Source organism: Callospermophilus lateralis, chromosome 6 (assembly GCF_048772815.1).
Source record: "Callospermophilus lateralis isolate mCalLat2 chromosome 6, mCalLat2.hap1, whole genome shotgun sequence".
NCBI classification, from domain to species: Eukaryota; Metazoa; Chordata; class Mammalia; order Rodentia; family Sciuridae; genus Callospermophilus; species Callospermophilus lateralis.
Genome location: NC_135310.1, coordinates 41,034,340 through 41,050,948, shown reverse-complemented (window position 1 = coordinate 41,050,948; position 16,609 = coordinate 41,034,340).

The window sequence follows — 16,609 nt, the reverse complement described above, 5'->3', positions numbered from 1 at the left end:
AGTACCTTGAATATCTTTCCATTGAACTGACCCAGCATGTATAAGGTCTTCAAGAAAAATTACTAAATAATGAATATTTAACTTCTGGTTCTTTTTCATTCCCCACAAAATGGAAGATTCAAAAAAACAAAGACTTGATTTTGCTCATCATTCTTTGTCCAGTGCTTAGTACACTGTCTTAAAAAGAAGATGACACTAAATACATGTTAAATAAATGGGCTTATTCATACTTACTATCACCTCAGTCGTTCACCACTGTAATTTTAAGCAGGTAACCACAATTTATATTCTATTAAAAAGATCAGGGATACTTCAGCTTGAGAAAATTTCTTCCCATTTTACTTTTTTTAAAAAAAAAAAATAATGATCTAACCATTTGCTTTATCATAGCTTCAGGACATACTTCATTACTCAACTATTTAACTTTACACCTTAAATTTCTCCATCTCTGCGTCTTGTCTCCTCTGGCTTATATATGCTCGCTCAAGTATCTTCCAAATTCTCAATGTAATTGCTTGCATATGGATATTAGTCTTTCTCTTTCAAACAAACTTTAGTTTCTCAAACCCAGCCACTCCCCAGGCCAGACTGCTGACCTTCTTCACTCTACACTCTCCTCTTTACTTACTGTTTTGATAAAAGGCCTGAGTTCATCTTTGCCCCTTCATTTCCACTAAAGTCAGACCTACATTTCTATTAGCTTCCTGGAAATCAGATGATACCATGCAGACAACTCCTGTACAACTAACTTGTCTATATTAGATAGTAGAACTTTTTTTTTAATCTTCTGTTTGTTACATTTCCCACTTTAGTAAACAATAGCAACATTTTATCATTTGCTTGGTTTAGAAAACTTGAATATTCCTCCTCCCTAAAGCACCTTGAAGGCATCTCAGAAGAATGGAAAAATGAGAGTTAGTTCCAGAATGGGGGCAGGACCCATGCAAGCATAGTCACTGTTACATATACCATGGTATTAAAAAGCACTTCTTCAATCTGTCTTCAAAGAATTGAACTGATCAGGTGGCCTTTTTCCTTTAGAATTCCATTTTAATTATCTATTGAATATTTACTTTTACCCCTTTACTAATTTTTTTAAAGTTTTCATTGTCTATATAAGTGTATTTGGCAATTTGCAGTGTAATACTTCACATGAAATCTTGGTATCTCACCACCCTGTAGATCTATTACCTATACACCATCCTTTATGAAACAGTTATCATGTATATTTTAATTACTTACATTATAAACTCCAAGGCACAATGATTACATTTTAACATTAAAGACATAAACAAATTAAAGAAATTAGGAGGAAAATATAGTATTTTACATTTACCCAGGTATTTATCATTTGAATGTTCTTAATTCCTTCCTAAAGATCTGAATTTCCATTTTTCTGTACTTAATTTCATCTTTAGAATCTTCCTGTGCTATTCCACATAGGTCATGTCTTCACTTCCCTTCTATTCTAGAAGAATGCTTTCACTGAATACAGAATTCTGAATTAATGGCTCTTTTCCTCTTAGTAATTTAAAAACATGATTCCAGTGTCTGTTGTCTCGACTGTTCTTGATTCAGTATGCCATGAGAAATGTCTTTAGGTTCACATTTTAGTTGCTTGTCTATAATGTCCTTTGGCTTGATTTTCCTCATATTTATCCTACTCAAATTTGTAAATTTATACCTGTCTTCAGATTTGGGGAAATTTTGGCCATTATTTCTGCAAATATTGTATCTGATCCAATCTCTCTTTTCTCTCATTTTATGATTATAATTACATAGATATTATACCTTTTGATATTGATTCCCAAGATTCTGGGTACTTTCTATTTTAATTCTTTCTGTTCTTCAGATTGAATACGTTGTTCTCTGTTCATGGGTACTGATTCATCTCTCTACCACCTTCAATCTGCTATTGAGCATATCCAGTGATATTATTCCAACTATTGAATTTTTTTAGTACTAGAATTATGATTTTGACCTTTTTTACCTCTCTGTAAAAATTTACTCTTTTCACTCATTAAGAGTATGAGTGTGTTTGTGTGTGTGATCATTCCCATGTTTTAATATGATAGGAGATGCTTTAAAATCCTGTTAGTTCGAAAATCTATTAACACATGGTTGATTGTTTTTCACTTGAGAGTATTCAAGTTTTCTTGACTCTTAATTGTCATGTCCCCTCGCCAGCAAGGAAGACACGACACAGGATTCTTCTTTCAGCAGTTTATTCAGGACCCTTGAAGCATGGCAAAAAAACTCTCTCTCTCCCAATCTGCACTAGCTTAAATCCCTCGCCCAGCCAACGCACTTGTGCCACGTGGGAAAAACTGATTGGTACACGAAAGCGGAAACAAGTCAGAGCTCAGCTCTACAGCCTTACAAGGAGTTGTTTACTTCAACAACTCCAACTGCCAAGAAAGCGGAAGAAGGAGACCGACGCCATTTTTAGGGTGTGGTCGCTGGCTCCCTACACTTAATATATGGTTTTGTTATGAGCTTTACCTGAACAACATCATTTTTATGTTATGACAACAGGATTCTGTTATTGTTCTCTGAAGAGTGTTTGCTTTTTATTTTTTTATCTGTTAGTTTTAGTAAGCATTGAATTTGGTTGAATTCAAACTACAAAACAAATTCTTAAATGGTAGTTCAAATCACCATTTGATTCTTTAATTTTTTTTTTTTTTTTTGGAGTCTTTCATATGTTTGTGTGGTTCAGGGGACATCCAGATATTTAGGAAGATTCATAAAGACAATTTGAGTTTCTTCCTCTCTATCTTCTTTGTTGCATTTGTGCTTACTTCCCAATACATGTTGTTGCCCTGAACTTTGTGCTCTTGTTCTTCTGGCCAGGAGCCTATGGGGTGTAATTAGAACTATATACACTACAAGCAGTATGCTACTTCCTCTAGTTGTTAGCTCCTCTCCACTTCCTGCCTGTGCTCCACTTCCTGCCTGTGCTCCTCTACCTTTGACTCTGCATTTCACTTAGATATAAGGTAGGTCATTATGTGCAGGAACATTAGTCTGACACTAGCTTACTTGATCATATAAGAAACTGGAATGTGTTTTCATTAATTGAATGTATTAAATACAGATGTCCTATTTTTTGTAGTACACACTCATTATTTCAATAATCTAGTCTTTGCTGTCACTTTCTGGGTAAAACTCTTCTTTTTTTGTATTTATTTAGGCATCTTCCTTCTCCTCCTGAAAAGCACTGACCAAGCTGTATTTAGTTGAGTATATTTGTCTACAGCTCTGATTATGCTACTTCCTAAAGAGAATGGCTTTATATTGATATGCTTTTTCTCACTAGAGTTCAACAGCTCTCCCTTTCTCAAAGAATAAAGTTCCAGAGTGTGGTGTCATGAAAGAACATGGTCTTGGGAGCCAGATAAATCTGAGTTTGAGCTCAAGATATGTCATGGACCACCTTTATAGCCTTAGGCAAGATATTTGTGGATAATAGGTTTGACACTTTTAAATAGGGAGAATAATATTTGTCTCAAAGAATCATTGGGTCAAACAACAACAAGTTCTGGCGAGGATGCAGGGGAAAAGGTACACTCATACATTGCTGGTGGGACTGCAAATTGGTGCAGCCAATTTGGAAAGCAGTGTGGAGATTCCTTAGAAAACTGGGAATGGAATCACCATTTGACCCAGCTATTCCTCTTCTCGGACTATAATCAAAAGACCTAAAAACGGCATACTATAGGAACACAGCCACATCAATGTTTATAGCAGCGCAATTCACAATAGCTAGACTGTAGAACCAACCTAGATGCCCTTCAATGGATGAATGGATAAAAAAAAAAAAATGTGGCATTTATACACAATGGAATATTACTCAACACTAAAAAAACAATATCATGGCATTTGCAGGGAAATGGATGGCATTAGAGCAGATTATGCTAAGTGAAGTTAGCCAATCCCTAAAAAACAAATGCGGAATGTCTTCTCTGATATAAGGGGGGTGACTCAAAATGTGGTAGGGAGGAAAAGCATGAGAAGAAAATTACCTTTAGATAGGGAAGAGAGGTGGGAGGGAAAGGGTGGTAGAATGGGAATTGTATGGAAGTGGAAGGGAGACCTCCTTCGAAAGAAGAAGTGGGTCATATTAGATTGGGTAGAGAGAAGTGATGGGAGGGGAGGGAGTGGAAGGGGGGAATGGAAGGACAGCAGAATAAAATAGACATTATTATTGCTATGGGTATATACATGACTGCATGACCAATGTAATTCTGCAACCTGTACACTCAGAAAAATGAGAAATTATATCCCATCTGATTCAAATGTATGATATGTTAAGATAATTGTACTGTCATGTGTAACTAATTAAAACAAATTTTAAAAAAAGAATCATTGGGGGAATTGATAGGTAAGTTACAAATGAAGTAGCTCTCCAGTACCTGGTAATTAATTAGTTAGTGCTCAGTAACTGGTTGTTATTTTAAAATATAAAAACAAAATCTTTTCCTCCCTTATTTAAGATCTTCCTTGATCTGGTTTCAAATTAATTTCTCATCTATTCTCATGTTTTTTCCTATTCATCCACACTATTCAAATCACTAAGTTTCATAAAAAACATGTCTCATGTTTGCCCAGTATGAAGGTGTTGTTTAAGCCTTCTCTCCTTCTCTCATTTATGCTTGATGAATTTCTAAATATCCTTCAAGGACATCTTAAATATCATATCTGCACTGAATCTTTCCAAGACCTTCTCGCCTTATAAGTCTCTTTAGCATAATTTGACCTAATCAGGTTCTAGTCCATATTATATTAGTTCATAAAGTTATGTTAACTTACTTATTTGCTGAATTGTCAACTTCTTCAGTGAACGTAATCATTCATTCCCAAGATATTTGCTACATTGAAAGAACAGGATATATACTGTAAAAATCATAACTGGAATTATGAGTCTAAAACCTTAGTGTGGTCATACAGATAGTTACTGTGATAGAACTATACAATTCAAGTATCATAAATTAGATGATTGATTAGAAATGGCATACTAATAAAAATGGATTTGACAAAAGATTAATTTTTGGCACGTTCACAATTACCTGTGGATGATTTAAATAATAAGTTGAATCAGACATTCAACTGGTGGAATTCTGAGAGATACTAAGGCACGCATAAGGAACAGTTAAAGACAACTTCACAGTGTAGGAGGCAGAGGGTGAAACATATTTCTCAGAGTTGCACAATTGTATACAAAAGTAGTATTTTATTAAAATAATTAATGTAGTGAATAATAGAGCACAATTCTGTGCAAATTTATATCAGCAATAGCATCAATTTTAAAATCACTAATTTCTCCCTAATTTTAATTTAAAGGTTCTGGTACTAAGATCATTAGTATCTTATTTTAGATTGTTTAAGTAAAAACAGATTCTTTTTGAAAAATGTCCTATAGGGTCTGGGATTGTGGCTTAGTGGTAGAGCACTTTCCTAGTATGTGTGAGGCACTGGGTTTGAATCGAGAACCACATAAAAACAAACAAAGGTATTTAAAAAAGGTTCTATAAATTACTCTCTCATAACCATATTTAAATACTTAGAGGTTTCTGCCTATTTATTTTGCTTTATTAGGTTGTTCTTCAATAAAAGAAACAAGGCATTAAATCTGAAATCCTTTTAGTAATGTATCTAAATCTTGAAAAGAACAATATATATAACAGTTCCAAAAGACAAATATATTCATCAGGAAAAATGTGGTGGCTATGAAGAACAAATTCATAAATTATTTTAATGCCTTGAGGGATAGGGAAAAGAAACCATTAATGGAAAACATGTTTTGAGACAATGGCATGTAGGTCCATTAAATATGGCAACAGAGATAAAAGGGGTTCATGTGTTATCTTCATAAACTACTTCTTCTCTATAGTGTGCCTTGATATAGTTGATATCTTAATTATGTTCTGGACCAGGTATTTCTATGCAAATGAGTGTTTGAAACAAGATACTGGTTTCTTTTAAATGAATTTAATAAAAAGACAACCTATCTAAGTTTTTTTACAAAAATTTTTTTAAAAAAGAAAAACTTGGGGCTGGTGATGTGGCTCAAGCAGTAGTGTGCTCCCATGGCATGCGTAAAAAAAAAAAAAAAAAGAAAAAGAAAAAGAAAAGAAAAAAAAAAGAAAAACTATTCTCCTAAATGTTCCTGGAAAGGTTTTCACTTTAATCATCACATTTAAGAAAGAGAATTACATAACATAATTAGAACATGTCATGAAAACCAAATTATTTTCAATTTTGATTCATTATTAGAGAATCAAAGAAACATACTTGTGCACAGAGGAAAACACACATTTGAACAGTGCACACCCACATTGCCTGAGTTTTGCAAGGATCCTCAGCCTGAGCCATGTTAGCATTATAATTCCATTTCTGTTAAAAAGGAAGAGGGAGTTTTCTACCAATATTTTTTTTCTTCTTTAGATGTAGGTAAAGAAATGGTGATATTTAAAGACTGTGAGTAAAGAAATGGTTTTAACTACTTCTGAAAAATAATTGCTACAAATGAGGTATCATATTCTTAAAGCTTCAAGTATTGTTGTCATGAAACTATGAAATAATTTTAACAGATGTTTTCTAAATCAAATTTGATAGATATGAAAATCATTCAGTTCTTACAAATACTAATTGCACTTCAATTGTGAAGGGAAAAATCCAAAATTCTTAAAGGAAGTGATTGTATGCTAAAACTTGAATGCATCTATGTTTGGCAAATCCTGTCCTTTTACTGAGGCCAGTTCTCGAAAAAGTGCTACTACTTTGGTGATGAAAGTATCAGAGGTTCTAAGATGACAAACTAAAATCTGACAAATGGCCTGGCTAGGGAAACAGTCTGTACCAGCACATTTCCTGCATTGAATTGTACCTTACAAACTTACAGTGTGAAAACTAATTGGTATGGAAAATGTGTAATGATTGGCAGTACATATTCTTTTTTACAAGAAAAAAAAAATTGTCTTTCTGCCAGAACTAGGAATCAGTGTGACATCATTGAGAACACATGGCTATAGAGGTAGAATTTATTTAAAATTCTACTTGTGCCATTTATTTGCAACATAGTTTTACATTTCTTTAAAACACTGGGCCCAGGATCCTCACTGGCTTATTGTGAGGGTTAATAAGACAGTGCCTGGTTCCAATCAGGCACTCAAATAATGTTAAATTAGAAAATGGTATTTTAAGACTGTGTGGTTCATTATAGATGCCTACAAATATTGGAATTCTTTTCCTCTGATGTGACTTTGTGGAAAGGAATACATAATACCAGAGAACCATATGATTCTCCAGGCTTCTGATTTTTCTGTGATACATGAGAGACACCTTTTGGATAAGTGTTACTTTAAAGTTTGTTGAATTATCTTTCTTCTTCAAATCATTCATGCAAAACTCACGTATATATAATCCATTTTTTTAAAAAATCTAACGTTTCATCTTTATCTTTGGTTTATAAACTTCATCTAGGCTAAAATTATTTATTTATCCTCTAAGTTTTACAGCTGAAACATTACTATTCTCATTTACAAATGAGAAAAAAACTGAAACTTTCAATGATGAACTCATCTCTTAAGTGATAGAAATGCTTGTTTTATGGCTCTAAATCCAGTTTTTCTTTTTCTACCACCTACTAACACCAAATTCTCAGTATTCTAGGAGTTTTTATGGATCACTACTGTATGCTCATAGAGCCTGGGAAGCAAAAGTTGGAAACTAATAAATCCATAATTTGTACACAATTTCACATTGGCTATTGCTATTAATGTAACACTAATACCTTTCATAAACTAAGCTGGAGGTTTTAAAGATACCACTGCCTATAGCCTGCCTCATATGGAACACTAAGTCTTTTAGCAGTTGTGTATGATCGAGTTAAATTTATTAGTCCCTAATAAAATAACAAGCTCAAATGCTTGGAGGGGTTTTCACAGAATAAAAATAAATCAGCATAGCCTACTGAGGCTAGAAAGATATTCTCTTAACTCCTGCTAAAGAAAACTAGCAACAATTTGCCAGAGGGAACAAAAACAAGATTAGAAGCTGTCTCCACAGAGGTAGTGAACTTCAAAATCTTGACACAATAAATAGGCAATACTTAGGGTTGCTATTTAAAGTAAAAGCCATCTTTATTTTCTCTCTCTCTAGAAATTCTGTTTGTGAGTTAGCCATAAAACAGTGGTTCTCACCTTTGGCTGCACATTGGAATAAACAAGGGGAGCTCTAAGAACATAGTAAATCCCAAGTCTTTCTTACTCCCAGAGACTGTGATTTAATTGGTATGGAGTGCCACTGGACAGAGGAAGGTTTCAAAAGCTGTTGCTGGGCAGGTGATTATAATGTGCAGCCAAGGTTAAAAATCTACTGATCTAAGGCAATTTCTTCAGCATACATTGATAGAATTTTAGCCTAACAGGATACTAATGTTTATAAAGTATACACTACATTTCAGGAATTATGTTATTGCTGTACACAGTATATCAGCAGTTGGTGGATTAAGCACCTTGGACAAAATGAAATTTATTGACTCTTACAAGTAAAAAAATTGGGGATATATAACACTGCTAAATTCAAAACTTTAAATCATGCAATTAATGTCTCACTTTTCTACTACTCTTAGCTTGAATTTTTCTGTTAGACTCTATCGAAGATATACATCAGACTTGGAGGTGAAGTTCAGCAGGGGAGCACTTACCTAGCATGTGAAAGACCTGAAGTTTGGCCACCCCCCACTCAGCATTGCGAGCAAACAAAAAAAAAAAAAAAAGAAAGAAAGAAAGAAATAATAAAAAGATGGTCCCTTCAGAGTCAGAAGATAAACTGTAAACTCTAGCCTAATGTTCTTCTCACATTCAAATCCATAAAAGAAGAGCAAGGGTTTCTCTCTTAATCTCAGATTAGAAATCTCTATTATGTCAAAGACTGTTCCACATCCCTGAGCTAGGGCTGAAGCTATAATTTGCACTCAAGTCTTTCTAATTACAGGTTTCTTGCACCTTTTACTATCTATCTCTGTCTCTAAGATCCCTAACTTTACTCAAATAAAATGTATGTCTCTCAATGAAGAATTTGAGAAATAAAGACTTTTAGATAAGACTTTGCTTGCCTTTCAAGAACTCTCCCAACTCAATTTGCCCTTCTCCCTTTCTTGCTACAGACTGAGATCTGTCCAAGGCATCCCAAGGGCTGTGTCCCAGGCTGGAGACATCAGCAACAGAAATAACAATTTGAACATTCGTTGATTCTGAATGTGAATAATTGATAATTTTTGTCTTATAATATCTGCATTACTTTCATGTAGCTGCTCTAACAAATTACCATGAACTTTGTTGTTCCCAATAATGTAAACTTGTTCTCTCACAGTTACAAAGGCCAGAGTTCAAAATCAAAATATGAGCAGGGACAAGCTCCCTCTGGGTGTTCTAGGGAAGAATCCTTCCTTGCCTCTTCCAGCTATGGTATCTGGAGGCATCTCTTGGTTTTTGGCATAACTCCAACTTTGGCAAAATTCCAATTTCTGCTTTCATCTTTGTATGGACTATTCATTTGGCTCCTATAAGAACTTTAATGACTGTGTATAGAGCCTCCTTAAATATTCCAGCATGATCTCATCTCTATATCCTTAATTAAATCTACAAAGCTTTTTTTTTTTTTCAAAATTAAGTCATATTCACAGGTTCCTAGGATTCAGTCAGTGGTATATTGGGGCAGGGTGGAGACTTTAAACCCAGGAAAATGCTCATTGTCCTTTAGCTTCTGGCCATTTTATCCTAAACATATTTTAAATGGTATTGATTACTTCTAGAACTGTTTTTGGCATGATTCGACTGTAAGGGAAGAACTACCAGGGACATTTCATCTATAATGAAAGGGAACACTCAGCTGTTAAGATAGGAAGCTCCTCAGCATTTATGACGTTTCAGTAGAAGACTAAACTTAGCTCTTCAGAGCACAACACATATTGTTGAACTTAAAAATATAAGTTGAAAATGAAACAAGAGAAAATGCATAGTACCTTAGATCTTCTGGTCACAGAGAAGGATGTGCAGGTGATAAACAAGTACAATTGGCTGTAGAAAATTTGAGGATCCAAGTTAAGGATAAATTTTATTGAACTCTTTAAATTCAAGTGATAGAAACACAACTTAATCAATGATAAGAACTCAGTGTGGTTCATACACTAGGCATCTAATGAGGGGCTGTTAAATTCAGGATCAGTAAAATTTGAAGATATAAATAATATATATATATCCATCTGGAATTTCTTTAGAACTTCTATCAGAAGGATCTTCCCAGACATGCTCCCTAGTGTGGTGGAAGAGTTGACACTACGCTTTTTCAGGTTTTTCTCAGTCTGTTACTATCAATTCCAAAAAGAGGAACCTTCTCTCCTCTGAGCCTCATTTTCGTCTCTAGAAGTGGACTCTGATGGACACAGGATCTTTCCCTTTTACAAATCTAAGTTTAAGAGGTTGATATACTATGATTGGTCAATTTGATAATCGTGTGAAAAGATAGATCCTAAAACAGAGATAATATTCTTGTTATGGTTGGGGAAGGGTCAAAGGGCTAATAGTAAGCTGTGCCTAGTTACAAACTCTGAAGAAGGGGAAACATTCAGGATCCTATGTTAAGTAAAGAAAAGATTCTATGTGTTCAATAGAAGTAATTAGTGAGCATGTTCACAGGTAGCAAATTCCACATGGAGAAGAAAGAAGAGAAAAGAGGCGGGACATTTTCCTTGGATGAGATTGTCTCTGAGATCCACAGGATAATAATGCATAATTTGTTCACTCTAGAAGAATAAGAGCTAAAAGGAAACATTGGAATGAGATTTTGGAGACTGAGGGACTCCATGGGGTTCTGTGACTTATGGCAAATATTCTAATTTCTGAGGTCTAAGGATTATATAAGTTGGAGAGATAAAAAGTCAGCTCACTTGTAATGCCAAAATACCAATTTCCTCATGCCATCATGAAGTGGTAGGACATGAAATGAAGTAGAATTAGCAGGAGATCTTTTCGTAGATGTCTCATAGACACCTTTTACTTTATTTCATCCAAAATTTACAACCTGAATATGATTTATTTTCTGCACCTTGCCAAAAGCAGGAAACAGAACTGTAACTTCTTAAGATAGGACTTTTCATTTTGGCAACATGTTGTCTTCAAGGTCTTTAACTCTATTTGTGATATGTGTCTATTTGTCTTTATTCAGGGTATGTACCTATTAAAATTAGAGGTTTGAATTTGAAAATATCCTTTAAGCAAATGGTTATATGATGTAAATAAAAAATAATATGCATCACTGAATTTTCTCACAGTTTTTTTTTTTATTCCAGAGGCTCATTTGTGTTGTTTCATTTCTTAAAATTTTCAATCTCAACTTCTATCCCAAATCTAGTTCATATAGGTTTCTTCTGTTTTACAGTAAGATAATTAAATCTCTGAGAAGCATCATTCATGGAACAAAAATACCAAGTAAGAAGGGAAACTCATCTCCTTGAGCATCCTCAATATCGATCTCTTTGCCCGTCCATCTGCCTGACACTTGTGTTGCTTTTGCTCCTCTTCAGCTCTAAATACAATCATCAAAGAGTCTAAACGTGAATCATGAAGTGAGAGTCGAGCATAATTTCTTTCTTTCCCTGGTACATATTTTTTGGAAATCTAATTTTTAAACCACACAGACACCAACCGAGTGAGAGACTTCTCTATACATGTTTCTTAAACAAGGTTTTGCTCACTGACATTGCAGAGCAGTCAGGAACCTTGGTAGATAATGCTCTTCACTCAACCTGTGACCTTACTAACCAAAGGAAGAAAATGCTAGGTCTTGTGATTTAGTAATGGCAGATGATTCCTTTGCTTCATTTTCATTTTGGGAAAACTGATTGCTTACAATGCTGGTGAGCAGGACATATCAGTTTCGTTTGATAATACTAAATAGCTGGATAAGAACCCACAGTGCATTGAAACCATATTTCAAATTCTTGAATAGCTAATCTCACTTCACCCTTTATAATTTAAATTTATGTTGAAAGGGAGGGAGAAATGATCTTTATGAACGCTGACTTGTGTTGCAGATGCTTTATATATTTTTGTCCCATAGAAAAATGTACAAGTATTATCCACATTTTAAACAGGAAGATAATAAGGTTAATTAACTCAGCTAAGGCCACACAGTGAGATATTATTAAATGCCAAATTCAAATAGGGTATCTCTTTCCAAAACCATTGCTCTTTGTCCTGTAACACATTGCAGTTTTTTAAAAGTATACTTATAACTAAATTGAATTTATTTGTGTTACTCTTTAAAATAGAAAAATGAGTCTTTGTTTCTTGTGTCAATATCCAAAGAGGAAGTCATCGCCAGGGTCTGAACTATGGGAATATAGTAAATGAGGTAAAAACAGAGGTGAAGGGCCAGATTCCAAAGGTTCCATTCAAAGGCCGCTCACCTAAGTTTGTAGGAGTGTTGAGATCAGCTTTGAATTAGTGAAATCCTGGAACTTCTGACAAAATATCGAGTAAATAAATCACAGAGACATAGAACAATCTTTTCAAGGGGCAGGTCCTATGATACCTGAGCTTTTTATCATCAATTCAGATTCATGAACCAAAGAAGCAGCATTTACATACCCAAGTGTATAAATCCATCTATTTAATGCACATTTAAAGATGCATTAAACATCCAGGAAATCTATTCTGTGAAATGACTCATGCCTCATTAAATGCTTCCCATACGCAAGCAATAGTCTAAAAGGGAAATTTTACAGACATCAAGATGGCTGATGGACCCTATTATTCTGTGAAGTGCAGCATTTCCAAACTGTACTAGGTGATGTCAGGAGGTACACTGGCAGATTTTTGTTGTTGTTGTTTCAATTTGATAGCTATATTTAGGGTGACTACACACACATATGCAGGTTGTACTCTGCCTCAAAGCAGGATACTAAAGGATTAAATGGAGGCTGAAATACAGTTTAACTCACCAAATTCTTCTTCATTCAGAGCTAAGGCAAGCCAGAGCACTTCCAGAGGGGTAGAGGCCCCTTTTCTTCCATGTAATATGAGGATATTTAGTATGTATTAGAAAAACATAACCAGCATATTAAATAATGATGTGAACTTCCTCTCTTGAAATAAATTATTTTAATTATAACTGAGAGTTAATTACAAAAAAAAAGTTTAAAAAGGCTAGTACAAGTGGTGATAAAGCAAATCCAGAAAGAAAATATGCAAACAAATTAAATTTTAAAATTACTGGTGTTGCAGAAAGATCACACACTTTGGAGTAAGACAAATGATTTTGATCCGATTCTTAGTTGTTCCTTAGCAAGCCATTTACTTGGTCAGCCTTATTTTTCTTTCATTCTACTTAAGAATGTTATTTTCAAAGAACTATAGTGAAGATGAAATGAGACAAAGTCTGTAAAGCCAACAGATCTTAAGTTTTTATCCTTTACCATTTTTATGCAATCCAACTCTAAATTATGAGCCATTCAAAACGGTTCCCAAATTGTGTAAACTCACAGCCCTGAGGACTTGTCGGTATTATAATGGATGATGCCACATCTATCCCAAGGCACTTCATAAACACAATTGTTTTGTTTTGTTACTCCATGATTCTCACCTTTCCTATAGCATACCCCACTCATAGCCTCACTGCCTTCGCTGTATCCCAGCCTTTATATTGCATCAGGTATTATTGTAGAGATGATTTAAAGTATATGGTGCCACAGTCCAGCTGCAGCAAAATAACCGGGGGGGGGGGGGGGGGGGGAGCGGGAGGGGGTGACGAACAACTTGTACACGTTGATACAGCAGGAGAGGGAGCCCTTTATTGTAGGACAGGAGCGGTATTTATACATTCCACACAGCTTATCTAATTAGCATAAACTAGATACAGCAGTCAACCAATCAGGAATCTCCACACTTAATGGCTCACTGGCGTTACTTCACAAACCACTCCCTCTGGCATTTTGCCAGGCGCCATCCAGGCTTGTTTACAGACTCTCTAACATTTCTCTGGCAAAATGCCAGGCGCCATCCTGACTTGTTTACAGACTCTAACAATATGGGAGGATGTACATAGGCATATGAAAACACTATGCCATTTTATATAAGAAACTTCAGCATCCTTTAATGGTGGTTATCAACATTAAAGGGATCCTGGAACCAATCTCCCATAGATGCCCTGGAAAAACTGTCAGCATGTCTTATTTATCATTCACCCTTCACATTAATTACTTTTATTATGGTATAGAACTATAACCTTAACTAATTTCCATGAACTAGACTTGCAAGTTTGAAGAAATATAAATGTATTTAGAATACCTTAGATAACTTAAGGATGAATACTTCAATATTATACAGCTTCTTTTATCTGAATTTACATTATTCTTTGGTAAAAGGCAGCATCTAACTAAATTCATTGATCTTTCTGATGTAAGTTTACATTCATAATTGAATTATCTGTTATTTGGAGGCCCAAATTTACCTTTCTTCACAAATAGATATGGCAGATCCTTTGACTATCACAAGTCCTGTGATACTTTCCATGAAACTCCTGTTTCTGTGTATTATGTTCAGTTCATTATTGCTCAGCTTCCAGGCATAAGTTCAGTTGAGCTGCATATTTTGTAAAGGATAGAAATAAAAATCATGAACATATGTTATAAACTATCCATACAAACATTAGTATAAAAAACATATACCATGTTGTTCCATCCCTCTCCCCTTGACATGTGTGCATTGTACTGATTAGCTGGCTGTGAGGGGAAAGGCATGGCCCTGCTGAACATGCACAGCCCCTTTTCCAAACTTGTCTATCAGAGAAGTCAATCATTCTGCTGGCAGTGGTGCTAAGTGGTAGAAAAGTGAGAAACAGGTATGTTTCTACCATCTTTTTTCCCTGAGGAGGAACGAAATGAAATTCTTTCTCATCTCTGAAAATCTGATGTATGGGAAATAAGTACTTTTAAAAAAATTTTCTCCTCATCTATTGAGTTGAAGAATTGGGCCCCAGGGATATAATAATCCCTCGGAAGGGAGAGGAGCAAACCTCAACCCTTCTTCCACTTTCAGAGGATTGTTGCCCCAAAACTAACTTTTGCAATTCTAGGTATTTTCTCCAGACCCTGATAAGCAAGTTGCTCTTGCCTCTTGTATCCTCAGAAATTATTTATATCAGATTCTACTAGCCCCCCAATTTATACTCAATTATATTTCTCATCCCTATTCCTTTTGGCCTCTGAGGAATAAGAATTTACTTGTGTGCACATTTATATTAAGGAAGAAAATAAGCTCCCTAGAGCTTAAGAGAAATAAAACTACACTTACTTAAAGTCATTAGTCAAATACAAGTTACTTATTCAATTCTGTTTGCATGTATGTTTGTAGTTTAAATATAATAGATTCCAAACCATTATCCAACATGAAGATATTGTTTAAAATAATAGATATTCAGACTTCTCTTAGTATCCAAGGAGAATTGGTTCCACAACCCTCTGTGGATACCACAATCCGCTAATAATCAACTCCCTTATACAAATGGCACCGTGTTTGCATGTATCCTACATACATACCCTGAAATATTTTAAACCACCCTATAATACCCAATACAATGTAAATGCTATGTAAATAATTATTATATTGCTTAAGGAATAAAGACAAGGAAAAATGTTTATGCATTTTCAGTACTGATGCAACTTTCATTCTTTTGTATATTTTTGATCCATTGATTGTTGAATCTGTGAATTAATATGTAATTGGATATGTAGTTAAAAAGAAATGTTAGATCAAATTATGAAGAGACAAAACTCATAAGACAATATTTTCATAATAAATACATGAAAACTTTTCCAATAAGTGTTAATTAAGAAACCATGCTAGACATTTGTCATATCCAGAAGATACTTAAGCTAGTATTTAGTTTTTGAACATATGTAAACTCTGGGTTCTATATTAGTATGTGTTGAACCATAGAAACTGGTTGGGTAGAGAAGGAGTGGAGGGCTGAGGATCTAAAGAGGTAGCATGAAGGAAAGAAGTTGCAGGAACACAGCTAGCATAGGAATGGGTATCAACTCCATGCATAGTCTGAGTCCTTGGAGTGGAAAGAAGGCTTAGAGTAGAGTAGATGAGCCACTGTGGGCATTTAGAAACACAGGCAAATGCAGACTCTTTGCACCTGGGTGGAGATCAAGCTTGAGGGGTGAGAAGGAAACTCAGTGCAAAGTGACACGGTAGGATGGCCAGGAGAGAGAATCTGAGCAGTAATGCTAGTAAGAGTGTGCCAATACTGTCCCTTGGCTGTAGGGTTCTCAGCTGTGTGCTTATCCTTAGCCAAAGGGGAGATTCTTCAGATGAAAATGGTTAATTATTATAAATTGTCGGAAATCTCATTATTTTAAGATCATTCAGAGCTTCCCCTCAAAGACCAAATTCATCCTTATTAAAGGTAACAATTCCCATTCTACTTTTCTGGTACTCAATTACTGGAAAGAAGATGGTCATTATCCCCTCTATGTTACAGAATAAGAAAGCAGGATAGTGAATGATGCCCAGGGTCATGTGCTCAAGTCTTCTCA